Here is a 23,995-nt window from a genome sequence, read left to right as displayed (position 1 = left end):
TATATGATAAATAAAGTACACTAAATGGGAGCTTTTTAGTACTTTTGATACATTCCTGCTAACTCTTATGTGCTTTTACTTGTAACGTAGTATTTTTTATAGTGTGGTATTCCACAGTGTAAAGGTATTAGTTGATAAATTACAATGTGATGTAATGTTTTAGACTAAACTAACCAACAGTGTATAAAGTATCATGGTACACATTTGTGGAATGTCTTCTGTGGGATACAACTAATAAAGTCCAATAAAAACTTCCATGTTATAATCGATCAGAAAGCATCGATCCAGCAGCGCCTCCTCGCGGCTCTCTCGCACTCAGTATTTTCCCAGGATGCATCCTGCCTCTTTAACAAAAAAGTGGGTGGCGCGTTCTAGAATCAAGTGACGTATCTTGGAATCACGTGACGTATTCGCGCCCAATGACAGCCGAGAAAACACAGAACTGGTTCGATCCGGTCTCGCGCTTATATTCCAGCGAATAAACTACAAAAACATTCGTTTGCATTAAACATTCGCCATTTTACGCAGCAGCTTCTGGTCGCTGTGTGTTATCTCTTCTGCTTCCTCCTCCCGGGAAAGACAAAAACAACCTGTTTTTATTCTTTTTTCTGTGAGCTTTCAGTTCATTAACTATCAACAAACATGGTCAAGAAGAAGGTAAGGTTGATTTATATGAATTTAACCGTATAAATGCTCTGTATGTTGGTGTTAGTTTGGAGGTTACCGTTAGAAAGCTGCTGCATCAGAGCAGCGTCATCAGCTCGAACACACAGACAGAGACTCTGGGCGGGATAATTCTGCACAATTAAACGAATATGAACCGTTTATAGCTTAAAGTAGGCATGCAACATATATATATTAATGAGTTAAAACACGACTTAATGGTGTTTTTCACGCCCTGCGCCAGAGCTGTGGAGCAGTGCAGCCATTGACATCTCCAGATCTCCAACCAGGCTCACACATCAACATGTTTATCTCTCTATATATTAATATATATTAATGCATAACTCATAATCTACTACGGAGAATGGAGAGCAGGTTATATATCCAGCAAAAGCAAAGTTAGTTCAAGCACAACTTGCAAAAAAAAAAAAAAAAATAGAGGAAGGAGTTGGGGGAGGGGAGGTCACATTTATTTATTTATATATTTATTTTTATCTCATTCTGTTTTGAATAACTTGCTCATTGCATGTTGATTCTAAATAAAATGTCAGTCAGTTGGAATTTAACCAAAAATATCTATTTCAGCTGATGTTATATTAACAAATGCATCAATGTGAAATTGTTTTTTTTATCTCAATTATGAATATTTTTGTTTGATTAATTTGGTTGCAATTATACAAAATTGTCTATTTGATATTAATAAAAACAAATAAAGAAAATAATTATAAAAAAATAAAGACAATAATTATAAAAAAAAAAAAAAAAAATGTTTTCTTTGTGAAACCTCATCTGGGATGTAATTTTAAACTGGTTTACAACCTCGTTTATTCCACGGATACAGATTAGTGTATAGTAGTAATCTCATCAGCTGTCTGTCCGCGCGCACTGATACAAAACAAAGGAAGCTGTCAGCGCGCCAAGGCGTCGTCATGGTGACGAGACAGACCAACAGTATTTGAATTCAAATATGCGCGGGAAGTTCTTTGTGACGTCCAAAATTAGAATCTAGAAACTTGCGCGTTTTTATTTTTTTTCAGCGCCAATACAACATCATGCCTGCAGAAATGTCTGTGATTTAAAGACTGTTTTGAGTTCTGTTGAGTCATGTATAAAACTGTTTTTTCAATTATTATTTATTTTTAATATTGTGTTTTTCTCTCTTTTGTCTTTCAGTCAGTCCCCGTTGAGGTTTGTATAAATAACCATATTTGTTTATATTATTCATATTCTCTTTTATTGCAAGAGTATTATACAATGTTTAACAATAGTTTATTTTCTAACTCCGGATGGATATGAGGGTTGTAAATAAACTGGATGCTGTTCATATATTTAATTTGGGATGTAAATAAATCTGGGATAGTTTATATATGATATCATACTATTTTATATTATAACATATCACTTTATATTATATTATATTATCATTCTATGATGAGTTATTAGAGGAGAAGTGAGTAAGGGGTATAGGGAAATATAAGTTTTACTTCTACCTACTCCTTTTCGGACACTATTACTCTTGTTTTGTTTGTTATTATTTTGTATCTGTTTTTATTTAATTTTATGTTGGAAATAAAGTCTTTCATTCATAGTTTTATAACTGGGATTTGTGTTTAAATGCTGCTTTCTAATGTAATTTTATTTAGTTTTAGGTTTTACGCTATTTTTGACAGGAATGCCCACTTTTAGGGCTATGAATATCATATTTAGTCGGGTTATGTGTTAAAAAATCAGGTTTACATCAGCAATCATTACTGAAGATTTTCTTCCTATCTCAATAGCAAAGAAGAACCTCCCCACGGCTGGCTTCGGTAAGCTCCTCAGAAACACAATTAATCAACAATAAAAAGACTATTGTTTAGCTATTTTGTTATTCTTGTTCCTCATCCAGAAATTTAAATTAGCATAAACCCAATGTCTTGTCTATTTGGATTGCACAAATATACTACGCGGTATCAATTAATCAAAATCAAATTTCTTTTGTAATTACAATATTAAAATTATTTTTGAGAGAACGTCACAAAGCACAGTGTCACCAGCCATTTATTTTCCTCTGTGTAATCTACTGTTACAATACTAATTGAAATGTCTTCTTGTTTTGCAGAAACCAGTCAGACCTGCAGCGGACGCAAAGAAAAAGCCCGTTGCAAAGGTATGAAACCGAAACCACTGATCTCAACCTAACATCTCTGCATGCTGTATGTCACATGTCAAACTGATTCATGGCCTTCAGGTCCTTGAAGGGGAAAATACCTTTTGGGGAACAATTTTGATGTTTTGGTTCTTCATTAATGTGAACCATGTGATGATTGTATTCTAGCTGGAGAGCTCTAATCTGTTGGTAATCAATTGTCATGTCATTTGTAGAAGGCTGCCAAAGCAAAGAAGACCAAACTATCCGAAAATGGGAGCACCAAGGCCGAGGTTTGTTTCTTTTTATGGGAAAGATTTTTGCACAACATATTTTTTTATAATTTTTGCTGGTAATATGTGCTGTTTAACTAATAAATAATTCATGTGAGCAAATAAACAGACTGTTTTTAAACTATATATAAGGGTAGACAAATATAACATTATGTAAACTTATCTTATCAGGGGATGAGAACAAATGTTATGAATGAGATAAGCTAACAATATTAATATGAAGAAATTAATTTAGTATTTGTAGGCTTCTAAATACCAAAACACAGCTGCTAGCCTACCACAAAACATTTAACTTTAATTCCTTTTTGTTATTTGTTTGAAGTATTAATTTGAGGTCACAAAAGCTTAAAAAAATTATTTCCTAATACTGAAGTGCAGATATATCGGAGTATGATTATGAGCAAAACTTATAATTATAAACAACAAAAGTTCTGGGACGTCAGCTGTGTGTCTGCAAGTTCTGAAAAATTCAATTGGATTATTACAATTTATAACTCTTGAGTCCAATGGTGTGATTTCTTTGGTTTAATTTTTCCGATTTGATTTGGTATTAAAATTATCCGACTTGATGAAACTTGCGGACACCTTGCAATATACCAAATAAGATGAAATGAAAGCATGATGACGATCACAGTAGAGGGGGAATATACTGTCGTATCGCCAAAACAAGCAACGTATATAACATAACATAAATACATATATAATATATGTATATAACTGATTCTTATCTTCTGTCCCCAGGAGCCAAAGGCCGAAGCCACTGAAGCCAATTGAATAACGGTTGATGTGCTCACTCTGTGTACTTGGTGATTGTACAGTTTTAAATTAGTATTTTTTACCAAGTTTTATATTACAAATGTCATTTATAGGTTTGTTTTGGGCTTGCACTTGATGTAACAAAAGTTTGTCACATTCATATCCATTTTATATCCATTTAAAAAAAAGATTACCGTCCATATCTTGTAGACGTGGCATTTTTAGTTTGTCTAATTCTGTTCTTTTATTTTAAACTGCTGAGTAATAGATATTTTCCAACAAGTTGGAATCTGATTTTAAAACATAAGGCAGCTAAAGCATATTGTTAAAATTTTGCAGGAGAGTAGGAATTTGTCCGTTTATCTCCTTGTATTTTAATGTTAAACTAATAAGAAATTGCTTACCAAATGTTTTTGAAACACTGTATGTTGACACAAGTTCCGGTCAGTGAAAAATACCACAGAAGAAGAAATGCCGTTATTAGGTCAAAAGACTGATGCATCCCAAAAACATGTATGATGTGAACCTGATCATATGAAGAAAAGTCCTGTTAAGTTATGTTTCTTTCCTGACTGAAGCTTTTCTGACTTTAATGGTTGATCTAAATGTTCTTGAATAAAAATTGTCAAAATGTCTTTTTGCTGTCACTTTGTTGTGAAATATAAACCTCATTGAATAAAATAGTAAAAATGAAACTAGGCTCCTCCATCTTGGCAGGACATCCATTTTAAGATCATTTATTTCCTCATCACCACTCAGTTTATTTTTCTGCTCATTTGTTGGTATATTTTGACAACATCATTTTAATCTTAAATACTTATGTTTCTTCTATATGAATGCCTATAAATGTACTTGACATTGGAGGCTTGTTCACTTAAAAGTTAAAAGACAGAACTTTCCTGGACATTATATACAATTCTTTTTAACTAAATAAAAGCAAAAAATGTTAATAAAAAAGGTCCAGCCTTTGAAACATCCCTTTGTTAAAAAAAAAGAAGACGTAATTAGGCAACACACTTTATTTATGGTCTTTTTTTTAATCTGAATTTATTGTTGCATCAAGTAGAATTTTAATATTGTAGTTTGTTCAGTATTCTGCTTGTTGGTAGTTAATCTCAATTTATAGTGACGCTGAACTGAGTGGATTTATAAAGTTTTACAAAATTTAAATATTGGTAATACTTTATAATAACCATCATTTATAAATGGTAAATTGATAGTTAATTAAACTTAGTTAATAGTTATTTAACTGTTAAACAATGGCATGATAATTCATAATGTTTACTAATTATTAGTAATGCTATAATTTCTGATATTTTATCATTAGTTCGTGTAATATGAAGAAATATATATATATATATATATAATACTTTGTCAATGGTCAATAATTGGTTTCTGGCCCATCTGTCAATGTAATGTTTATAGATGTTTTGTCACTAACAAATACTTAATATAGTATATATATATATATATACACAATTTTATGTATGCAACAATAAACTGATAATAGTTTACTAATGTAATCAGAATGTAGTTGTTATTGTCTCTTATCAGCGATGATACAATATATCATTTCTAAACTAATCATTTCATATTACACACACTAATGATAAAATAACAGAAATTATAGCATTACTAAAAAATGAATAAACATGAATTATGGCATTGTTTGCTAATAGGAAAATAAGTTTAATTAACTATCAATTCACCACTTATAAATAATGGATATTATAAAGTGTTACCGATGTATCCTGGTATAAATAATTATAATATATAATTACCATTATTATATTATATTATATTATATTATATTGTATTATATTATATTGTATTATTTTATATTATAAGATATGATATTATATTATATTATATTATAAGATATATGATATGATATTATATTGTATTATATTATATTATATTGTATTATATTATATATTATTATTTTATATTATAAGATATTATAAGATATGATATTATATTATAAGATATATGATATGATATTATATTGTATTATATTATAAGATATATGATATGATATTATATTGTATTATATTATAAGATATATGATATGATATTATATTGTATTATATTATATTATATTATATTATATTATATTATATTATATTATATTATATATTATAAGATATGATATGATATGATATTATATTATATTATATTATAAGATATATGATATTATATTGTATTATATTATAAGATATATGATATGATATTATATTGTATTATATTATATTATATTATATTATATTATATTATTCAATAATAATAATCATCAGTATTTGAGTTACAAGTAGCTTGTCTTTGTTGACTTCCCAGCTCTGCAGAGCCCTCAGTGTCTTTGCTCTGCAGCACCAGTAGAGGGCTGTGTCGGATGGCTGGACCCAGATCAGATCCTGGTCTTTACTCCAGCTGGTCTCTGCTGGTCTCTCTCTCTCCAGCCTGTGAAAGTCGGTCAAATATGACGCGTTATGTTTTGAAACCTTTAACCAGACATGCTTGCTCATATCATTGAGGGTGCTGCTGTTTTATAGTTTATTTATTGGTTTATTCAACATCCTATTTCTTTAGCAGAGACAATAATGTTGAAAATATGAGTCAAATGTAACTTTTTAATTAAAAAAGATATATGCAGCACACAATGAGGTGAAAGTACAGCCCTAAGTAGGATACAGTGCAAGAAACACTGTTAAAGATCTTTCAAGAATGTTTTCTGTTGGTTGGGTTAATATGTGTATTCCTAAACTAGGAGAGAAAGTATGATGCTCAGCACATACTGTAGATCAGTTAACTGTCATGTCACTCCACATGTGGTGAAGCCGGGTGGGAAGGTGACACCTGGAGGAGCATGTCAGGGGGTGACACAGGCAGGAAGGAGGCTGCGACACAGCGCAGCTATGATGCTGCAGACATACAGGTCAATTAATGTGGTGGAAACTGCAGGGACGAATACCTAACACTACATTCACACTATAGACGGATGTTAAACTGACAAAAACAAAACAAAAGAAGTTGAGATTGTATTTAAGCCAACATGGATGAGTAGGCTTTACCCCATGTGGAGTGACATACCAGTTAACATTTAAACTGTGTTTCACTCTACAGTATGTAGCAAGATTAGAGCAAATATGATTAAAAAAAGTTATTTTATATAAAACGGTCGCTATATCCTGACAGTAGTGCATGAGACAGGTAATCTGAAAAAAAAAATCATGCGCCTCTGGTGTCCTCTGGTGCTCCTAACGGCATCTGCAAGATTTCACAGACCGGAGGAAAACAAGCAGTAAGAGCTGATCTGGAGTCTGCCGTCTCTGAGCAGCTGTCAATCACACTCAAACTCCGATCAAACGGTCAAACTAGGCAGCGCTGATCAAATATGAATCAATATTCTGTTACTGTAATGCCTATTTCTCTCCTCTAATGTTTTCAGAATCATCTTGTAGTGTACTGTTTAGCTGTAAAATGAGAAAGTTTGGGACCCCGGCAGCCATGTTGGGATCAGTTGAGGAAATACCAAGCACCGCCCACCAGTCGGAGCACAGCCAATAGGAACACTCTCTCTCTGTAATGACCTGTGATTGGTCAAAGTCTCCCATCACAGGCTAGATTTTTTTAAAGCCTGAAAACAGAGCCATGAGGAGGTGCAGAAGTCTATTTTTCTCTCAGAACACTTGAATTACAATATGCTGAAAGGTTATTATGGAATTGTTGCAGCTTTAATGTGTTTTTTGTCTATGAATGAACTTTCAACTGATGCAATTATATTTAAGTGTACCCATATCAAATGTGGACAACAAACACTAACCTTCCTAGATCTTTAGTCCAGTAGCATTTGAGTAACCAATGCCAAACACCAACTACATTTCTTTTTTCCAAAAATTAACCTTAAAGGTCCCATATTGTAAAAAGTGAGATTTTCATGTCTTTTATATTATAAAGCAGGTTTAAGTGATATATATAAATACTGTTAAACTATCAAAACGCTCAATATACGGAGAAATACACACAGCCCGTATTCAGAAATTGTGCGTTTTAAACAAGCCATTAGGATTTCTGTCCATTTGTGATGTCACAAATATACAATATTTAGACCCTTGACACAATTTTAAACGTAAACATTCTAAATGTGTCCCAGTTTATTTCCTGTTGTAGTGTATGTAAATAACATCAGCTGACAGGAAGTAAACATGGACCCAAACTGTTGGTTAGCAAAGCAATTCCATTGAAATGCACTGAAACGGAGCGTTTCAGACAGAGGGTGAATACAGGCAGACAGTACGAGGAAAATAAAGTGTTTTTTGAACATTACAGCATGTAAACATGTTCTAGTAGAAACACAAAATACAAATATGAACCTGAAAATGAGCACGATATGGGACCTTTAATCTTTTTTTTCCCACATCTGCTTTGATATATATTTTTTATATTTCTTTGACTTAAAACTTAATAAATGAACAAATGCATTTTAGCCTCTTTTTTTCCCAGGCCATATTTACTCATGCCATGTGCAGGTCGTCTATATGTGTTCACTGTATGATAAAACCCCCTATAGAGGAGAAAGACACACCTACAACATGTGAGTAAACTGCACGTGGACGAGCCCATTCCTCCACACACGTGGGGGTCCATGTAGTTCACATGCACACTAGCATGTATTGTGTGTGCTGCAGGACTCAGAGGGCCCCACCCCTTCATCCACATCGTAACATGTCCCGGCCTCCTTATATAAAGACTTTACATCGTGAACACGCTGTACTTTTCATCCCCAACAGAGCCTGAGCGACCCAAACTCCTCCAGAACCATCTGCAGCTGCAGGTAAGAACTCCGCTATCAACTAGTACTTTAATACAAAGTGTTTATCTGAAGAAAGAAAGAAGGAGCCAGTGAGGAACAAAGCGTGCACAGCTGCTGGTTTTGCAACACTTAAAAAAAAGAAAAAGAAAAGTGTCTTTTGTGTGGTGCATTAGGGTGCATGTTGATGTTTGCTTTATTTTTCTCATTTAAAACCTGAATATTTCAGGTCTTGAAGAGGTTTATAGGCTGTAGTATTGAGCTTTTTCTGGTCCAAAATAAAGGAGTGAATTGTGGCTCATGTGGCTTCTGAACCGTAGAATTTAAAGGGACAACACACCTAAAATAAAGAGCTGGATGCACAAAGGTTTAGAATCATAAACTGAATAATTGACAACAACATGAGTGTTTATTTGGGGGTTTTATGCAGCTGACTGCAAATTAGAGCTTTATTGTTTTCTTGAACAACATGTCCTTTTTTTTATTGGACAGTTCATTTGACACCAACTATGATTTTAAAATGTCCATTAAGGCATCATTTTCTTTTGTGTAATTTTAGTCTTTTAATGAAGATTTTTCATGGTGACAATTGCAAAGTGTGAGCTAACTGTCTGTTGTTTTGCTGCTTTTTTGCATCCAAAAATGCTGAAATATTACAAGTTCATTTGATACCAACTATTATTTTAAAATGTCCATTAAGGCATCATTTTCTTTTGTGTAATTTGAGTCTTTTAATGAAGATTTTTCATGGCGACAATTGCAAAGTGTGAGCTAAATGTCTATTGATTTGCTACTTTTTTGCGTCCAAAAATCCTCAAAATATTAGAATTGGACAAATGTTAAAATGATGTATTTGCATTCAGTGTGTCTATATAGTCAGTTAGTGCTCATCTGACCTTTTTATGAGGAGTCCCCTGTGTGCAAAGCATCACGTCATCTGTACATTATGTACTCTGGCAGCAGAGTGAGAACTGACTGGAGCAGCTAGTCTACGCTTGGCAGTGGAAAGATGAATGTAGATTTTTTATATATATATATATATATATATATTCAAATGGTGGAGATGTTTGGTATTTGATTCCTTTAAATGGACATGAATGTATTTCAGATGGCACATAAAGCCATGAATGTTTACCTGTTAACTGCTGTTTGGTTCAGCAGCGTACCACAGGTTGGATTAGATTCTGTTCTTTGGCTCCCTTTCCCTCCTCGATTAGATTTACACCAAGTTGTCAGCTTAGTGGGAGACTTTAACAGTAGGTGGGCAAACAGTTTATCTTAATACTAAGTCACAAGCTTGAGATCTGGCTCGTTTAACTGATAACGCTTCAATCTTCAAACTGGTAGCCATGTTGGCTTCTTCACAGCTGGGGCCTAAATGGAGGTCATGTCTCCGGTTACATTGTCATGTACACCTTGAGTACATCGGCCAGTAAAGGGAAAAAAATTAATAATTTGGATTGTGACCTTCCCTTTAAACTGCCCCTTGCAGAGCTGAAACGATTAGTCCATCAAAAGAAAACTAACTAGTGTTTTTATAATCATTTAGGTAATTTTTTTAAGCAAAACCGCTAAAGTGGAAGCAACAAAAAGACGTTGAGCTCTGAACTTGCGACTTTTTACTATTTTCTGACATTTTGTAGAAGTGATTAATCATATAAATAATTGACGGAGTAATAATGAAAACGATCGTTGGTTGCAGCCCTAATTTGTGACAAATTTCTACGGAATTCACCGTGACTCTTTAGTGTCTTCAGATCTTCACAAGTATTGGTGTGAGTGTGAATAGTGCGTGGCGACTAGGGCTGTAACGGTCTGCGTATTCGTGCTGAACCGTCACGTTACAGAGGGTCAAGCAGCCGCACGCAGAATAACACGGTATGCAGATTGATGCGCGTAATGCGGAAACCAAAGTTCACACATGCAAACTTTTAGCTGTTTGCAGCAGCATGTGCTGAGGTCAGCACAACGAGCTGATTGTCAGTCACACTATGCAAGCACAAATGAAACGCCAGAGCTGGAAGACCCGCCTATGGGCGTTACCGGTCGACAGCAGTGGAGAGAGAGAGTGTTGTGGAGCCAGTTGTTGACCATGTAAGACGATGGTGTTGTCGGTGTTGCTCCACCGTTGTAGGGGATGTGAAATGGAAACTCATACAGCATGCGTAACGCTCATTCCAAGTTATCACCCAGATGTGCCGATCGGGACGAGGAGAACCCGTCTCCTTAACTAATTAGGAGATGCACTTTTGCACTAATTGATGCACTTATTCTATGTATTTGAGGTGCTTTTCAGTTTTATAGCCTATTGTGACCGGTTGCCTTTTGGGGAAGTGTTTGTTCAGTATCCATACAGTGTAATACAGAAGTGTTTGAAATGTTCCTTATTTTCATAATGAAAATAGTATAAGTGCTGCCTCGGTCCCCTGCAGAAGGATCGGGTATTTCTTTGACACTTGCACTACTGACGTAAACCATGACTCCTAAACCGAGGGTTGAACCGAACCTTGACCTCTTGTTTACCGTTAAACAAGACGCATGTGGAGACGCATTCCAATGCCAGGTGTGAGCAGAGCCATAGACACGAATGGGCTTCTGCTCAGTAGTTGCCAGTTACAGCGTTGCATCACAAAAAGCTTGTGCACATAGTGCAGAGAAACCATGGTAACAGTTGTGTACATGCCATTCCCAGGCGTTGAAGGAGAGCGATTGCACGACTAGCCAGTCGGTCAGGCTGATGCTGATGCTGATGCTGATGATGATGATGTAATCCTGGGCTGCTGTTGCTCGGCAGGAGGTTTTTATTTAGTGGACCGTTGTGCTGCAGCTTCCGTCGGCTGTCGCCTGCGCTCGCTCACAGGAGACGGCGGGGGGTGCAGAGGCGTTATAAAGTGACATGGGAAGGCGTGATCAAGAGAGGAGGAAGGGAGTGCTGATGATATTTCATTGGCTGGTTGGAGTTAAGTACACAATGTACCCTGTCAATGTTTACGGGCCCGGTGCAGGCTGACTGACAGCCTCCGGGTTTGTTTGTTTTTTAACGATCTCAGTGATGAGATGAAGTAAATTGAATTCAGATCCCTCTTTGTGTTTTCACAGCCTCTCCTGATGAAAAGACATTTCTGTGTCTTCTTTCTACAAATCCGCTTCAGACCAGTTTTTGTTTCACTGAAAATGAACAAGCTTTTTCTTTGGGAGATAAGAAGGACGTAGGTTTGCTAGAAAGCAAACATCAGTCCTAGATGTCTAAACACATACAGTCCACGTGTTCCTCATCGAGTCTGTCTTCAGCTGGTGTTTTGAAACGTGGTCACAAGTGCTACACTTGTTTAGGAAACGCCCTCGTGCCTCAGGTAAACCTGAATAGTTCACAGGTGACTCACCTGGACTCCTGCCGAAGCATGTAGTGAACCACTCCTAAATGCTGAATGCAGAAAATCCTTCCTGGCAGCTGATTAATGAGCGGTGTGTCACACAGAAGATTAAGATCATCTTGGCGTGGTCTGATGACAAACACTTGAGACATCTGAGTCAAGTGGACAAGAATGGTAAATTAAGAAAGGCAATCACAGAAAACCCAAAGTAAACCATGCCACACTGTTGGCATTATTATTATTATTATTAATAATAATAATAATAATAATAATAATAATAGCATTTTCACTCCAGTGACTTATTATTGCAGCTTTTTAAAAAATATGGTGAAAGATCTCCTGTCTTTGAGTCTGTAGGTGTGGGTCGAGCTCCAAAAACTCCCATAATACACCTCAGTAGCATCTTTTATTAGACCCACCATGCCCGCTTCTTTCAAACCCTACACCGCAGGCTGTCTGCTAAAAACTTAAAATCTCAAGCCTAAACTGAGATCATCTTGAAGTCATCATCAGGGTTATTTTTAAAACTTGACAAATTCTTTTTAAAACTCCATCTAGAGAACATTATACAGCTGTTGTCACGGGCTCGTGTGCCGACAAGATGATTATTTCCATTTTAAGTTCAGAGCAGGTGATACCTGAGCCGACGTGCGGTTTGTAGTCTCTGTTTGCATGCAGGGCCAAAGCATTCAAACGACCTGTAGTATCCACACAGTCAGCTGAGTGACTACGGAAGACAAAAGGTGCCATTTTAGAACAAGTTATGTGTCTCAGTATGTTCTACTTCTTTATTATTCATGGAACATTTGTCTAACAACCTGAATCTTTTCTGATCGATTCAAGCTGTAAAGAAGTCTGTGAAGCTTGGGTTTGTTAGATGTACATGAGGAACTGTACGTTGTTGCAGAAGAAACAGTCGTGTCTGGAAGGTAACCCGGAATTTGGGAAACTCTCGCGAGATGGTTAAGATTAGGCATTGACCTCGAATGGTTAAGGTTAGGATAGGTCGTCAGGCAGCGAATCTCACGAGTTTTTTTTTTTTAAGTTTTCACAATTTGCGGGTTACCTTCTAGATACGACCAGAAGAAACTCAGACAGCAACACTGATGCCAAGTGATTTCCAATTTCAGTTTACAACACAGAAGAGTTGTAGTGTGTATGAAACTCTGTTCCCTGAGCTTTTCCTTGTCTTATGCAACCTGGTTGTCAACGAGCCCGCGTCACCATTAGACTATTTTCTCCTAACGTGCCTCCACACACACGGCTATGCAGGTTAAATCTTTGACACCACTTAAAAGCTACTTTATATCAGATTATAGTAGACTTGCTTGGAGCCCTATACCAAGCTTTGATTTAGTCTCTTAATCATAGGGCTGTAAAGACTTCCAGTAATGAGTTTACTTTGTTGGTTCTTGCTTGACAATGAAATTAGAAGCCTTAGATGACTCCTCTTTTATTAATGCGGATCAAATGCCAACTTGGAGCCAATGTTTTGAATATGAGTAAAACTCTTGGCATGTTTATTTAAAGGTGTGACCAAACCCTCAAATATCCTGATGTCACCTGTGATGCTGTAATTCAGTTGCAGAATGGGAACAAAGAACCAACGTTGTGTGGAAGATCATATTGCGTGATGTAAACACTGGCTTGTCTTGTCATTCAAACATCCATGGAGGGTAACTGCAACTATTAGTTCAGTGAAATGGAAACAGATTATGTAACATAGATGGGCATTGGAGCATTTAAAACGCACAATTAAAATAAATAACTGTTTATGAAAGAGGAACTTTATGGTCCTGTGTTTCTAATCTGGATGTTTTGTCCGGTTCTTGATGGACCGTCCGGAGCTCTGTGACATTTAATTTCTGCTCCAGTTTGAGATGAAATGGACACATCAGGCTGGTTGTGTAACGCTAACACTCTGACATGCATGCTGCTGTAAGAAGGAACTTGCAGGCTGCATTGCTTTGTTTTTCCTTATTCTTCTTTAACGTAGACTAAATGAGCAAATCATATCTGACAGCTCACAAAGGTTTTTTTTCCTGTTTTGGAAGGAGGAGGAAGGGGTGCGTTTGGGCAAAGCGACCCACTGAGAGTAATGTGTTTCGACAACGTGTATGTGTTTTTGAAAGTGGGCGTGTGCTGAAGGCGAGCCTGCAGATCTGGTTGGGTGAGAGCGGGGCTGTATAAAAAGGCGGAGCACAACGCAGAAGCGCTTCCAGTACTTTATCACTCTGTTTGGCATCTGTTGGGATTTTCAGCGTGGTCGGGTGGAAGTAGGAAATCCCGCCGTTCTGTTTCGGGCTCTTTTTTTGCGATCAAAAGGGCCTCTAGAAGGTGAGGAACTGCTTTGGTTTTCACAAAACAAACTTTTTAAGAAGCAACTTTGAAAGCTTGGATTACATTTCTGTTTCTCATAAGGGGTGTAACTCCAACCAGGTTGGCATGTTAATGCTTCACACATGTTTTACCTGATTCTCCTCCTCCTCCTCCTCTTCTCTGGAACCTTGATCACAAATGCTCTTATCAATCCCAGCTGAGAGTGACTTCCCTTGTCATTTTATGAGGCTAACACCTGGAGGGGTTTGTGTCTTCTAATGCACAACCTCATCTGCTTCATGTGGTCTTTCTGGGATGCCTTTTGAGATGACCCTTTCCGCATCCTTGCACCATTAAAGATGATCCACTTTGAAAAATGTTAAATCTTGGCTTCTCCCCGTTGGGTACTTTTTTTGTTCTTTAACCCCACGGTTGATTGGACATCCATCCCTCCAATATGCTTTTCTTTGGTGCTCTTCCTCAACACTTAGTGTCCAACAATCCCACTTCATTGGGATTGTTCATGTGTGAATGAATGAAATGCTTCTTTTCTTTTGCTGCGTCAGTTTAATGGCGCAGCATTGGATAAAGGCTCTGGTTGTTCAAACATGATCATTTAATAACAAGAGGGGCACTCCGGGTAGAAATGTTGGCAAGTAGGTCAAATCTAAAATGATGATATAAGCACTTATATGTTGGGTTTCTTGACATGGCGATCATGTCGGATCTGCGCCATGGCTGCAGGCGAGAGATGTTCCTTCCTTCCTCACGCATGGATCAGATGGTTTTATTTGCAAGTCGATGGCAATGTTCTCTTTTGGCAGCAGTACTAAAAATTAAGTTTGTCAAGGAAAGTACATTTTATTGAATGCTTCTGTAGAAGTTGCATGGATAATAGATTTACTTTTACATTTTTTTTATGTGTTTTGGAGATGTAACTTCTGTTGGATATTTAATTTTCTGCTATATTTCTATGTCGCTATCTTTATCCTCGGTTAGCGTTTTTCTGTTCCGATTGCTGCTGCGCCGTTACTAAGTAAATTCTCCATTTTTCTTCGCAGGTCTCGAGAGCCGCCCGAGCTCTTCCCACCGCATCAAACCACCTCACGCCACATCGACAGACATGATCATCAGACTGGGCAGACTGACCCCTGGATACTTCCGCCTCCTCCAGGTACGTGCAGCTTCACCACAGTGTACAGAGGATGGATGAGATATATGGTACATACTCTATTTGATGTAATGAGGAAAATGAATTCTCTAATCTCCACCGAACCAAATGTAAGAGGAATGTGGAGTTAAATTCTTGCCTCATTTTCACTTTTTTTGCAAATGTTGTTTTAGCTGTCGACGTGTGTCGGTCTTTATCCTTTTGCTTATAGAGGCATTAACTGGTAATCTGAAACGTGTTCAGGCGAGGGGCCCGGTGCTGTACTGTGACCCACAATCCGCTTTCATCACCAGTATATAATTAGGGGTGACACTAATCATTGACATCATTTCCTCTTAAGTTTCTTTTGTTCCTCCCGCTGTCATCATAATCCACTCATCATATGTCTCAACTCTCATGGAAAAGTCTTTTGTTCGCTTATTTACACTAATCTGGAAACAAAAGGCTGTCCCCTCATGTGGCTTTACATCGACTCAAAAGCTCAACAGACCGAAGAAAAGTGACGAGCTCTTACATAAGATTTGACACGTTGGCGGGGCAGTAGATTTCTCTTTGTTAATGCTGAGTAGTGATTGTGGGGATTCTACCACCAAGGGCTACTTCTTACAGTGGATTAAAATTTTGCACATAGACAGATTTCAAAGATTTCAACATGGTACATCTTTGTATGCCATTTATGAATTTGTGCTTCACGGCAACATTTCCTCAGACGATCAATTTCCCGCCGAGCAAAGACGTGCAACAATACCGAGGGCTAATTTGCCGTTGGTTTTTAAATTTTGTATATAAGGAAAGGTAGCTGTTCGACCAAGTCTTCAACATCCAGGACCAATTAAGTATGTTATTGTACAATTGTGTTTCATATTGTGCTCTACAGTGATATATCCTGAAAAAAAAAATCAGTTCAGTTCAACAGAGTGGGCTCCGGGATCTAAAAAGTGAAGCCAATGCAGAAGTGCCTTAAACCTGCATTCTCTCTAACAGCCAGCAGGGGGCGACTCCTCTGGTTGCAAAAAGAAGTCCGATTGTATAGAAGTCTATGAGAAAATGAGCCTACTTCTCTCTTGATTTATTACCTCAGTAAACGTTTATGGTCTCAATCGCTCGTTTCAGGTCTTCTTCAATACAGCATGATGTTCATTTAGTAAATTATGCTGACATTTTGCTAATAAGTGTAGTGTGTTTGTATACGTTCTTTAAATGACGGGGGTATTTTGGAGTGCATGCAGGTCTCGGATGCCTGAGCTTTTAAAATGCTGACCTTATGTCACTGCTCCGGGCCCTACAGGGGTCATAGAGGTCATAGGGGGCGAGGAGGAGCTGTACATTTAGAAACCTCACACACAGTTAGCATGATCTAATGTAGGCAGTCGTTCTATACAACACAAGCGGTTTCTGGGTGCATGATTTTGCTCCTCACTTTGTGCACAGAACATTGTGTTCCCGTTTTGCTAAAGTCTCTCCCCCCTCCTAAATGTTTAATAACTGTTCTTGCCAAAGGTTTGCTCACATGGCCGAGGGCTGTGGAGCTTAAGTTACAGATGTTTGGTCTTAAAGAGAAAAGCCTCCCAGGACAAAATATTTGCTTTTCTACAGGTTTAGCCGATCAGCATCTTTGTTGACAAGAAACCCGTTTTAAATGGCTCCTTGTTTTAGACTGTTAGCTGACCTCTTGACCTTTTTGTCCTGTTTTTATTTTTGTCTCTGCAGAGGCAAGTCGCCGGGGAGGTGCAGACGCAGCCACAAGACCGTGCCGTCAACCAGATCGCCATGATGCTGGCCATCATGGGCCTGAGTTTGTCCTACTACAGCGCCAAACAAATGACGGAGAAGGTCCAGGCCCAGCCGGCGCCCTGAAGACGCCCTTGATTACTCCGATCGGAGATAAACGGATGAGCCGATGAGAAATGAAGGAGGTGGATGGTGGCGAGGCGGGTGGCAGACGCAGAGACACAGCAGTGTCTTCCAGGGCCGCACTTCTTTTTTCTGACCTCACAGTTGCACTCGGACACTGAATTTCTGGGATCCCTCACTCACCACGCGCAAAAGACTTCAGGGCTGCTGCTAAGTGTTTTCTATACTTTCTGTCGACAGGACCTTTAGGGGGGTTGTTGGGGATGGCTCACTTTGGGGGGGGGTCGTGGATAAGACTGGTTTTATGGACTGGTTTGGGTGGGTGATCAAAACCAGCCAACTGGGTCTGACCATTAGTCGTTAGAAAGGTACATGCTTGCAAGACGCCGTCAATACTGTTCTGAACTACAAAAAGGGGAAAACTTGTATAACTGTGAATTTTGCTCAAAACTTGTGTCCAAATAGGGTTAAATAAATGAACAGTAATGCCTCTTTAAGGGAAAGGCTGACTGCATTTGAGATGTACCTTGTAATGAAGTGATGGCAGACCCAGAATATTGTTAAAGGGGATGAAAAGTAGCTCAACGTCAAAGTTTTCTGTATTTTTAGTTCCCTTCACGAGAACCTTGCAGAGCCTTGTGGACAGATCAGGAGCTGTATTCACAAACTGTCAATATATATATATACGTGTGAGATGTATCGGTCAGGTGTCAGAGATTCAGTGAATATTTGCGCTAAAGTGCTGAATTTCTTTTTTTTTTTAGATCTGCAAAAAGGGACTTCAAACTACTCACTACTTTTTACGGTGTTCTTTCTTTCACTGTGATTTCACACATAAACAAATGAAGTTAATAAGTTGTGTGACGACCTTTAATGAGCACCCTGGTTAAGAACCCTACATGTTAATGCAAACATTTAACTTCACTGAACATTGCATGGGTGTGCAGACTTTTAATCGAAGCAAAAAACAACGAGTCTGTCTTTTGTTTTTATTGATGAATGAATGTACTTTATTTTGTAAAGATCTAATAAAGCTGTGAATCTTTTGAACGAGATGTTTAGTGATATATATGAACAGTCGCCGAGTTGGAGTTTGAACAGTTGAACACCGGGAGTCTGCAGAGCTACAGTATTTCCTGTATCAGAGAATCTGTGGCATCATCTGCACGCAACAGGAAGTGGTCAGGATGATGAAGTATGTGGGGTTTTTTTATGACCCTGCTAGTGTCGCCCTCTGCTCACGCAAGCCCAAATCTAGTGAATTTGCAAAAATAGGGTTGTGTAAGGATGGCTTTGAGTGTCAAGAGTCACGCAATGAAGGCATGAAGGGGAATGAAGGTGTACGGAGAATATGCTCATCAAGTCTTTTAGTTCTAAGTCAACCACATAATTGACTTTTTTTTTTTTTTTTTGCAAGTAATGAGTTCTAAAAGTCAATAAAATATGGCGTTGGAAGAGAATTTTGGTTGGTTAGCTTGTGAAGATGCCTTAATGTGTTACGTCTCTGGATGGCAAAGAACATGTAGTTCTAGTGAGATCGGTCCTCCACAATAAGAGTTGATTATTAACCGTATTTATGGAACATTCTCCAGGTTTTATAGACGTATATTTCCTTCGTAACATCGGCTATATCCGTGTGCGAGAACTAAAAAAACATGATTCCCATGTTCCCATGCGACACAGACAGGTTTGAGGCAGATTGCTTTTCTGCATGCACGCACTCCCTTCCTCTCACGGGGGTGGGGGTTTTAGAAAGTGCTTCATGTCTGTTCACCGTCTGATGTGATGCCCTGTGACAGGCCGGGACCTCGTCGAGCGTCACGTGCCCCCTCTGCCCACGCCGCAAGCTCCTCCCCCCCATAACCCTCCCTCGTCACTGGGCAAAAAAACCTCACTTTGCCGTCTCAGTGATGTTCAGGCTGAGGACACAACCCTTAACGAACGGCGCCCATTGGCTAACCGGCGACGCGTCACCGAAATCGGCCTGGTTCTGAGCCCCAGAGACAAAGGGATGGGGATAAGGTCATTGGTGGGGAATGTGAGGTGAGGAGGATCGTTATCGGGGATGGAAGTGGGTCTCTATTCCCTTTGTTTGATTTAGTTTTAACATCTAACCAACGCTCATAAAGGGATCGCACTCAGAGCGAGGAGGCCTTATAACAGTCAGAACCTCGTGAGATGGTCTGCAGATGGTTGTGAAGGAAACCTTTTAGGAAGGGATTATTCAGGAATTCTGAGCTGCAGGTGTGAACACCTGACATCACTGTGAGGCTCATTCTCAGATGTCACCTTTCATTTTCAAAATCTCTCAGAGCAATTATGAGAAATATGCTCAACCTGTGTGTGCATGTTGAATCTGTTTGACCGTGGGAGTCGTTTCCGTATGTCTCATCTTGTGTGTTTGATTTATTCTTGACAGGCTGTATAATAATGAAATATCCATATTAGCACTTTAGCTTTATTTTCTGTCAAACAGAGACTGTATGAATCTCTTTTCATTGAGGATGAAGTGTTTGACCCCCCCCTGTTTGCTGCTGCTTTCTGTTCAATAAAGACTTTAAGATTTATTATTTGCTCTGTGTATTTTTTTTATGAACTATTATCTTGTCATAAGCTGCTGAAAAGTCACACGTATAAGTTCATAGTCCCCTTCATCATATATTTATGAAATCTAGTGGCCAGTTTGGTCAATTTAACATGTTTTATCAGCATGTTTCTTAAAGGGGCTGTTTGTAAGAATCAGAAATTGCTTGTTAACAGCTTCACCTGTGGCCGTTAAGTCAACGACAGTCAGCGTCCTGTTGCTCGCTCTTGTGCTCGCTCTACATAGACATGAACGCGCATCGATCAAAACAGTGAGGAGACACACGTCAGCTAAAAGCACAATATCACTCTATATTTCAGCTGCTTGGCAGTAATGTTAGCTGACCAGACGAAGGTCTCTCCATGAATCAATGCTGATCCTAGTGTTGGCTTTTCCTGCCTCAGCCTCCCGACCGCGGCCGGAGGGAACGGGAGACACCGGAGTTTTGGTGGGAGACGATAACGTTTCTCTCTGCGGAGCCCCGTCACTTCACAAGACACGGGAAACCTCTGTTGGTCTGGAGGAGCTGCAGCAGTTATTTCTGCACAAACGTCCACTGTACATTCACTAGATATTCTCAGAGCTAAACTAACTCTTCTGCAGTGTGTTGTGTGCGCGCATACACGTGAGAGGTGGAGCAAATGAGTGAGAACGAGCGCGGTGTGTGAGTGAAGGCAGGCAGAGGAGCAGAGTACAGCAGAGACTCCGGTCCTGGAGACCAAAGCTACGGTCTCCCCCGCGTCCTCCGACCGCGGCCAACACAGACGGGCTTCACTAGATACAACCAAGAGGTTTTGGTGTTTCCGTGTAGTTTGTGTTGGAGTCTGAGTCTGAACAGCGTAGCCACAAGCGAGCGTGCATGCGACACCGACCCGGATTCTTTTATACGTATAAGAAGTTACAAACAGTCCCTTTAACACAGCTCTGTATACTATTGAATGTATATTACATGACCTTGGAGCTGGTGCAGAGACATATTGTCATTTAAAGCACATAACACAGTTCTACTGGAATCATTAAGAGGCACACGTGAAGAATGTAAATCACAGTCCTGCAGATCACAGTGCTGTTTATGTGCACAGACCACATCAGGTCACATCCCAGCATCCCTGGCAGAGTCAGCCTGAGGAGGCAGCGGCGTGCACGTGCCCCGGCTGGAGCATGTGCTGGATGGAGGTTCCTCTGCCCGGGGAGCCGGGTGTCCAACGTGCCGACTGCGGAAAACACAGTGTCTCTCAGATCTGACGACGCCGCCCTGCAGCAACAATCAGCAGCATCCGCTTTTATCTGCTGTGACAAAAAAGCCTCCAATCTTAAAAATAGGCTTTTACTTTTAAAAAAAACCTCTAATGAATAAAAGTCTATTTTACAAGATATATGTTTTGTTGTTTAATCATTTTTATGAGCCATAGGAAACCAGCCGTGCCCCAAAAACAAACAAGTGAGAAGCAATGTGCTGAATAAGATAACCCGACAGTAAAGCTGTAGTTTATAGGTTTGCTGTAGATGTTAGTGCTTCTGTATCTCAGCCCTGTAAACTGCCAGGTCGGTGATGTAGGCCGCCATGTTCCTAATGTCTCCTAATCTCACTCTGATTTTTTTTTTCTATCTCCCTATGGCTTCCTTTTCATTAGGATTTAGTGAAAAGCGGCTTATCTCTGGACTCGGAGGGCTGTTTGTTTCTCTATTTATGGGCTCAAAGGTTTATTTTTCCACTGGGGTTATGAACATTTTTGCTTTATGGCTGTTGCTAATTGATGTCATCCATTCAGATCAAACAGACAAAGGAAAGTGTGCGGCGATAGATATCACACAAAACCACCCAATTATTTTTGAATATGTGTTTTTTTTACACTGCGACTGCTTTCCTAAATACTGTAACTAACTGTTTAATGTAAGAACAACGTAGCGTCCAACATGTTCTCATCCCAACTCGTCACATACCGCCGCTTTGTCACACCCCAAAGGCGTCGCTTTAGGAAGGGGCAACAAAACCACTATAGTTAGGTTTAGGAAAGAACTACACGGTTGGGCTTAAAACTAAAGTGAAAATGAAACTGAACGTTGTGAACACGGGACACGAACAAACAGCTGATTGTAACGTGAAAGCGAAACTTAACGCACGGGACAGAAATAGCGGTCTCCTGGATGAAAGTGTGTTTTTTTGGACCCATCCGACCGCCCGGTGTTTTTCTTTTTCCTCTTAAAACTACATCACCTCACTCCCAGCGCTTTTTCTCGGAGCGTTTACTGTTGCAGCCGCAGATGGGTTTATATTACAGCTAATGGAATGGCGGTGTTAAAGGGTGCCTTATGCGGCCAGCGAGGTTATATTTTCACCGATTGTTTGTTTGTCTGTTAGCAGGATTACTCTAAAAGTTCAAGATGGATTTGAATGAAATGTTTTGGAGGGGTCGGGTGTGGCACAACGAACAATCCATTAGACTTTGGTGGCGATCCGGATCATGATCCAGATTCAGGAATCTTTTTAAGAATTCCGATCAGCCTGAGCATGAAGACCACAGGTTACAACAGATAGCTGCTGGTTTTCCGCGGTGAGAACGAACAAAGCGGAAGATGACGGGTTGAGAGACAACGTAGTGTAACGTTATACAGACATAACAAGGCTGCTGTATGAGAGAGGCATCCGCCGATACGTTACACGGAAACACACCGTGTTAATAACAAGCCGACCACCTCACGGTACCGCCAGCTGTGAGCTGTGATCTGTTTTTAAAGTCCCGCACCTTGGCGGAGGTCTGCGCTCTCCGATTTTCATTCTAGTTTATAATGTTAGCTTTTTTCTTCTGGCGATTGCACCACTCTATGATGAAACTAATGATGTTCCAGCTGTAGTACTAATTAACTTTAGCAACACGCTAAACTAAGATAGCGAACATGATAAACATTGTCAGCATTGTCACTGTAAGCCATTAGCATGCTGTAGACTCTTAGTCTGGTTTAAACTTTATCAACAGGGTGTTTTTTTCTTCTTCTTTTTTTAAATCTTACAACCATTCATGTTCTGTCACACAACCTAAAACTACCTTCTGTTCATCTTTCGCCATGCCACCAGGAAACACATGGAGGGAACATGTTGCAAAGCTTTATCTGTCTCCTCATCTGCTGTGTCGGCACTAAAGAAAGCTTAAATGGAAATGACTGGAGGAGGAAGTCGTGACTTAGTTAACCACAAGTATTCAGCACTGCCACGCAAGTTTGTGCCTTGCGTGTCATGAAAGCAATATGATGCAACAATCTAGGTTATATATATATATATATATATATATATACCACATTTCATTTTCAGATGTATTTTAGTGTCAGAGTATTTAATCTGTTGGACGTCATCTTTCTGTCTTCCCAGTAAGGGATCAAAATTGAGAAGCAGCACCAGACCAAAACAAACAAAAATAACTTGACACGTAATGTTCTGGTTTCATCATTAGTCTGCTTCCGGTATGTAAAAGCGAGCATCTTATCAACTGTCTTTGTCTCTTTTGGTCAGACCACTCTTTTAATGAAAGCCTGAGAATGTTGTTTCAACGCCCCGCACGGTTTTCATGGGCACATTTTTTTGCTGAGCCGCTGCACGAGAGGAGCCGGGACAGTGAGCTGCTGATTTCCTGTCTGTCTATATCGATGGGGGATGTTTGTAAGAATACCAGCAGCTGTGAGAACAGACGGTGGTTTGGAAATACAGCGTCTCAGTCATATTTCTGTCATGAGCAGATAGAGTGTTCTGAGATGGTCTCCCTGGAAAAACTGGTTATATACTGTATACTGTATACTTTAATGCATTTATGTGGACAAATGTGTGTGTGGGAGTTTTCTGTTACTCAGCAATACTCTTTATTTATTATAAATAGACCACCATAGGACTTTATTTTGGAAAAAATATGAATTGTTGTCAGTGGCGGGAGACAATTCTTTTTCTTTTTTTTATCCAATCTGAATTGCGCCATGAAACGCACATATGTTTGTCAATTTAAAACATCATTTTGCAAGTCCAAGTCACAGTTTGTTTTAAAACTGTTGAAGTATAA

General features: G+C 38.9%; 2 long non-coding RNA genes across 3 annotated transcripts; both read left to right on the top strand.

Moving 5' to 3' along the window:
* The first annotated feature begins 438 nt into the window (after window positions 1-438).
* On the top strand, window positions 439-4,474 carry LOC141778382 (uncharacterized). Its single transcript, XR_012596056.1, has 6 exons — window positions 439-657; window positions 1,837-1,851; window positions 2,442-2,471; window positions 2,765-2,812; window positions 3,028-3,084; window positions 3,826-4,474. It is a non-coding gene; the product is annotated as an uncharacterized LOC141778382 (long non-coding RNA).
* A 4,048-nt stretch (window positions 4,475-8,522) lies between these two features.
* On the top strand, window positions 8,523-18,415 carry LOC141778336 (uncharacterized). Of its 2 annotated transcripts, none has more exons than XR_012596051.1 (3): window positions 8,523-8,671; window positions 15,402-15,514; window positions 17,222-18,415. It is a non-coding gene; the product is annotated as an uncharacterized LOC141778336 (long non-coding RNA). The 2 variants fall into 2 exon arrangements; XR_012596052.1 differs by lacking the exon at window positions 8,523-8,671 and adding an exon at window positions 14,215-14,358.
* Window positions 18,416-23,995: the final 5,580 nt, after the last annotated feature.

The sequence above is a fragment of the Sebastes fasciatus genome, chromosome 12 (genome assembly GCF_043250625.1).
Source record: "Sebastes fasciatus isolate fSebFas1 chromosome 12, fSebFas1.pri, whole genome shotgun sequence".
NCBI lineage: Eukaryota > Metazoa > Chordata > Actinopteri > Perciformes > Sebastidae > Sebastes > Sebastes fasciatus.
This window is presented reverse-complemented; position numbering and strand designations above follow the sequence as displayed.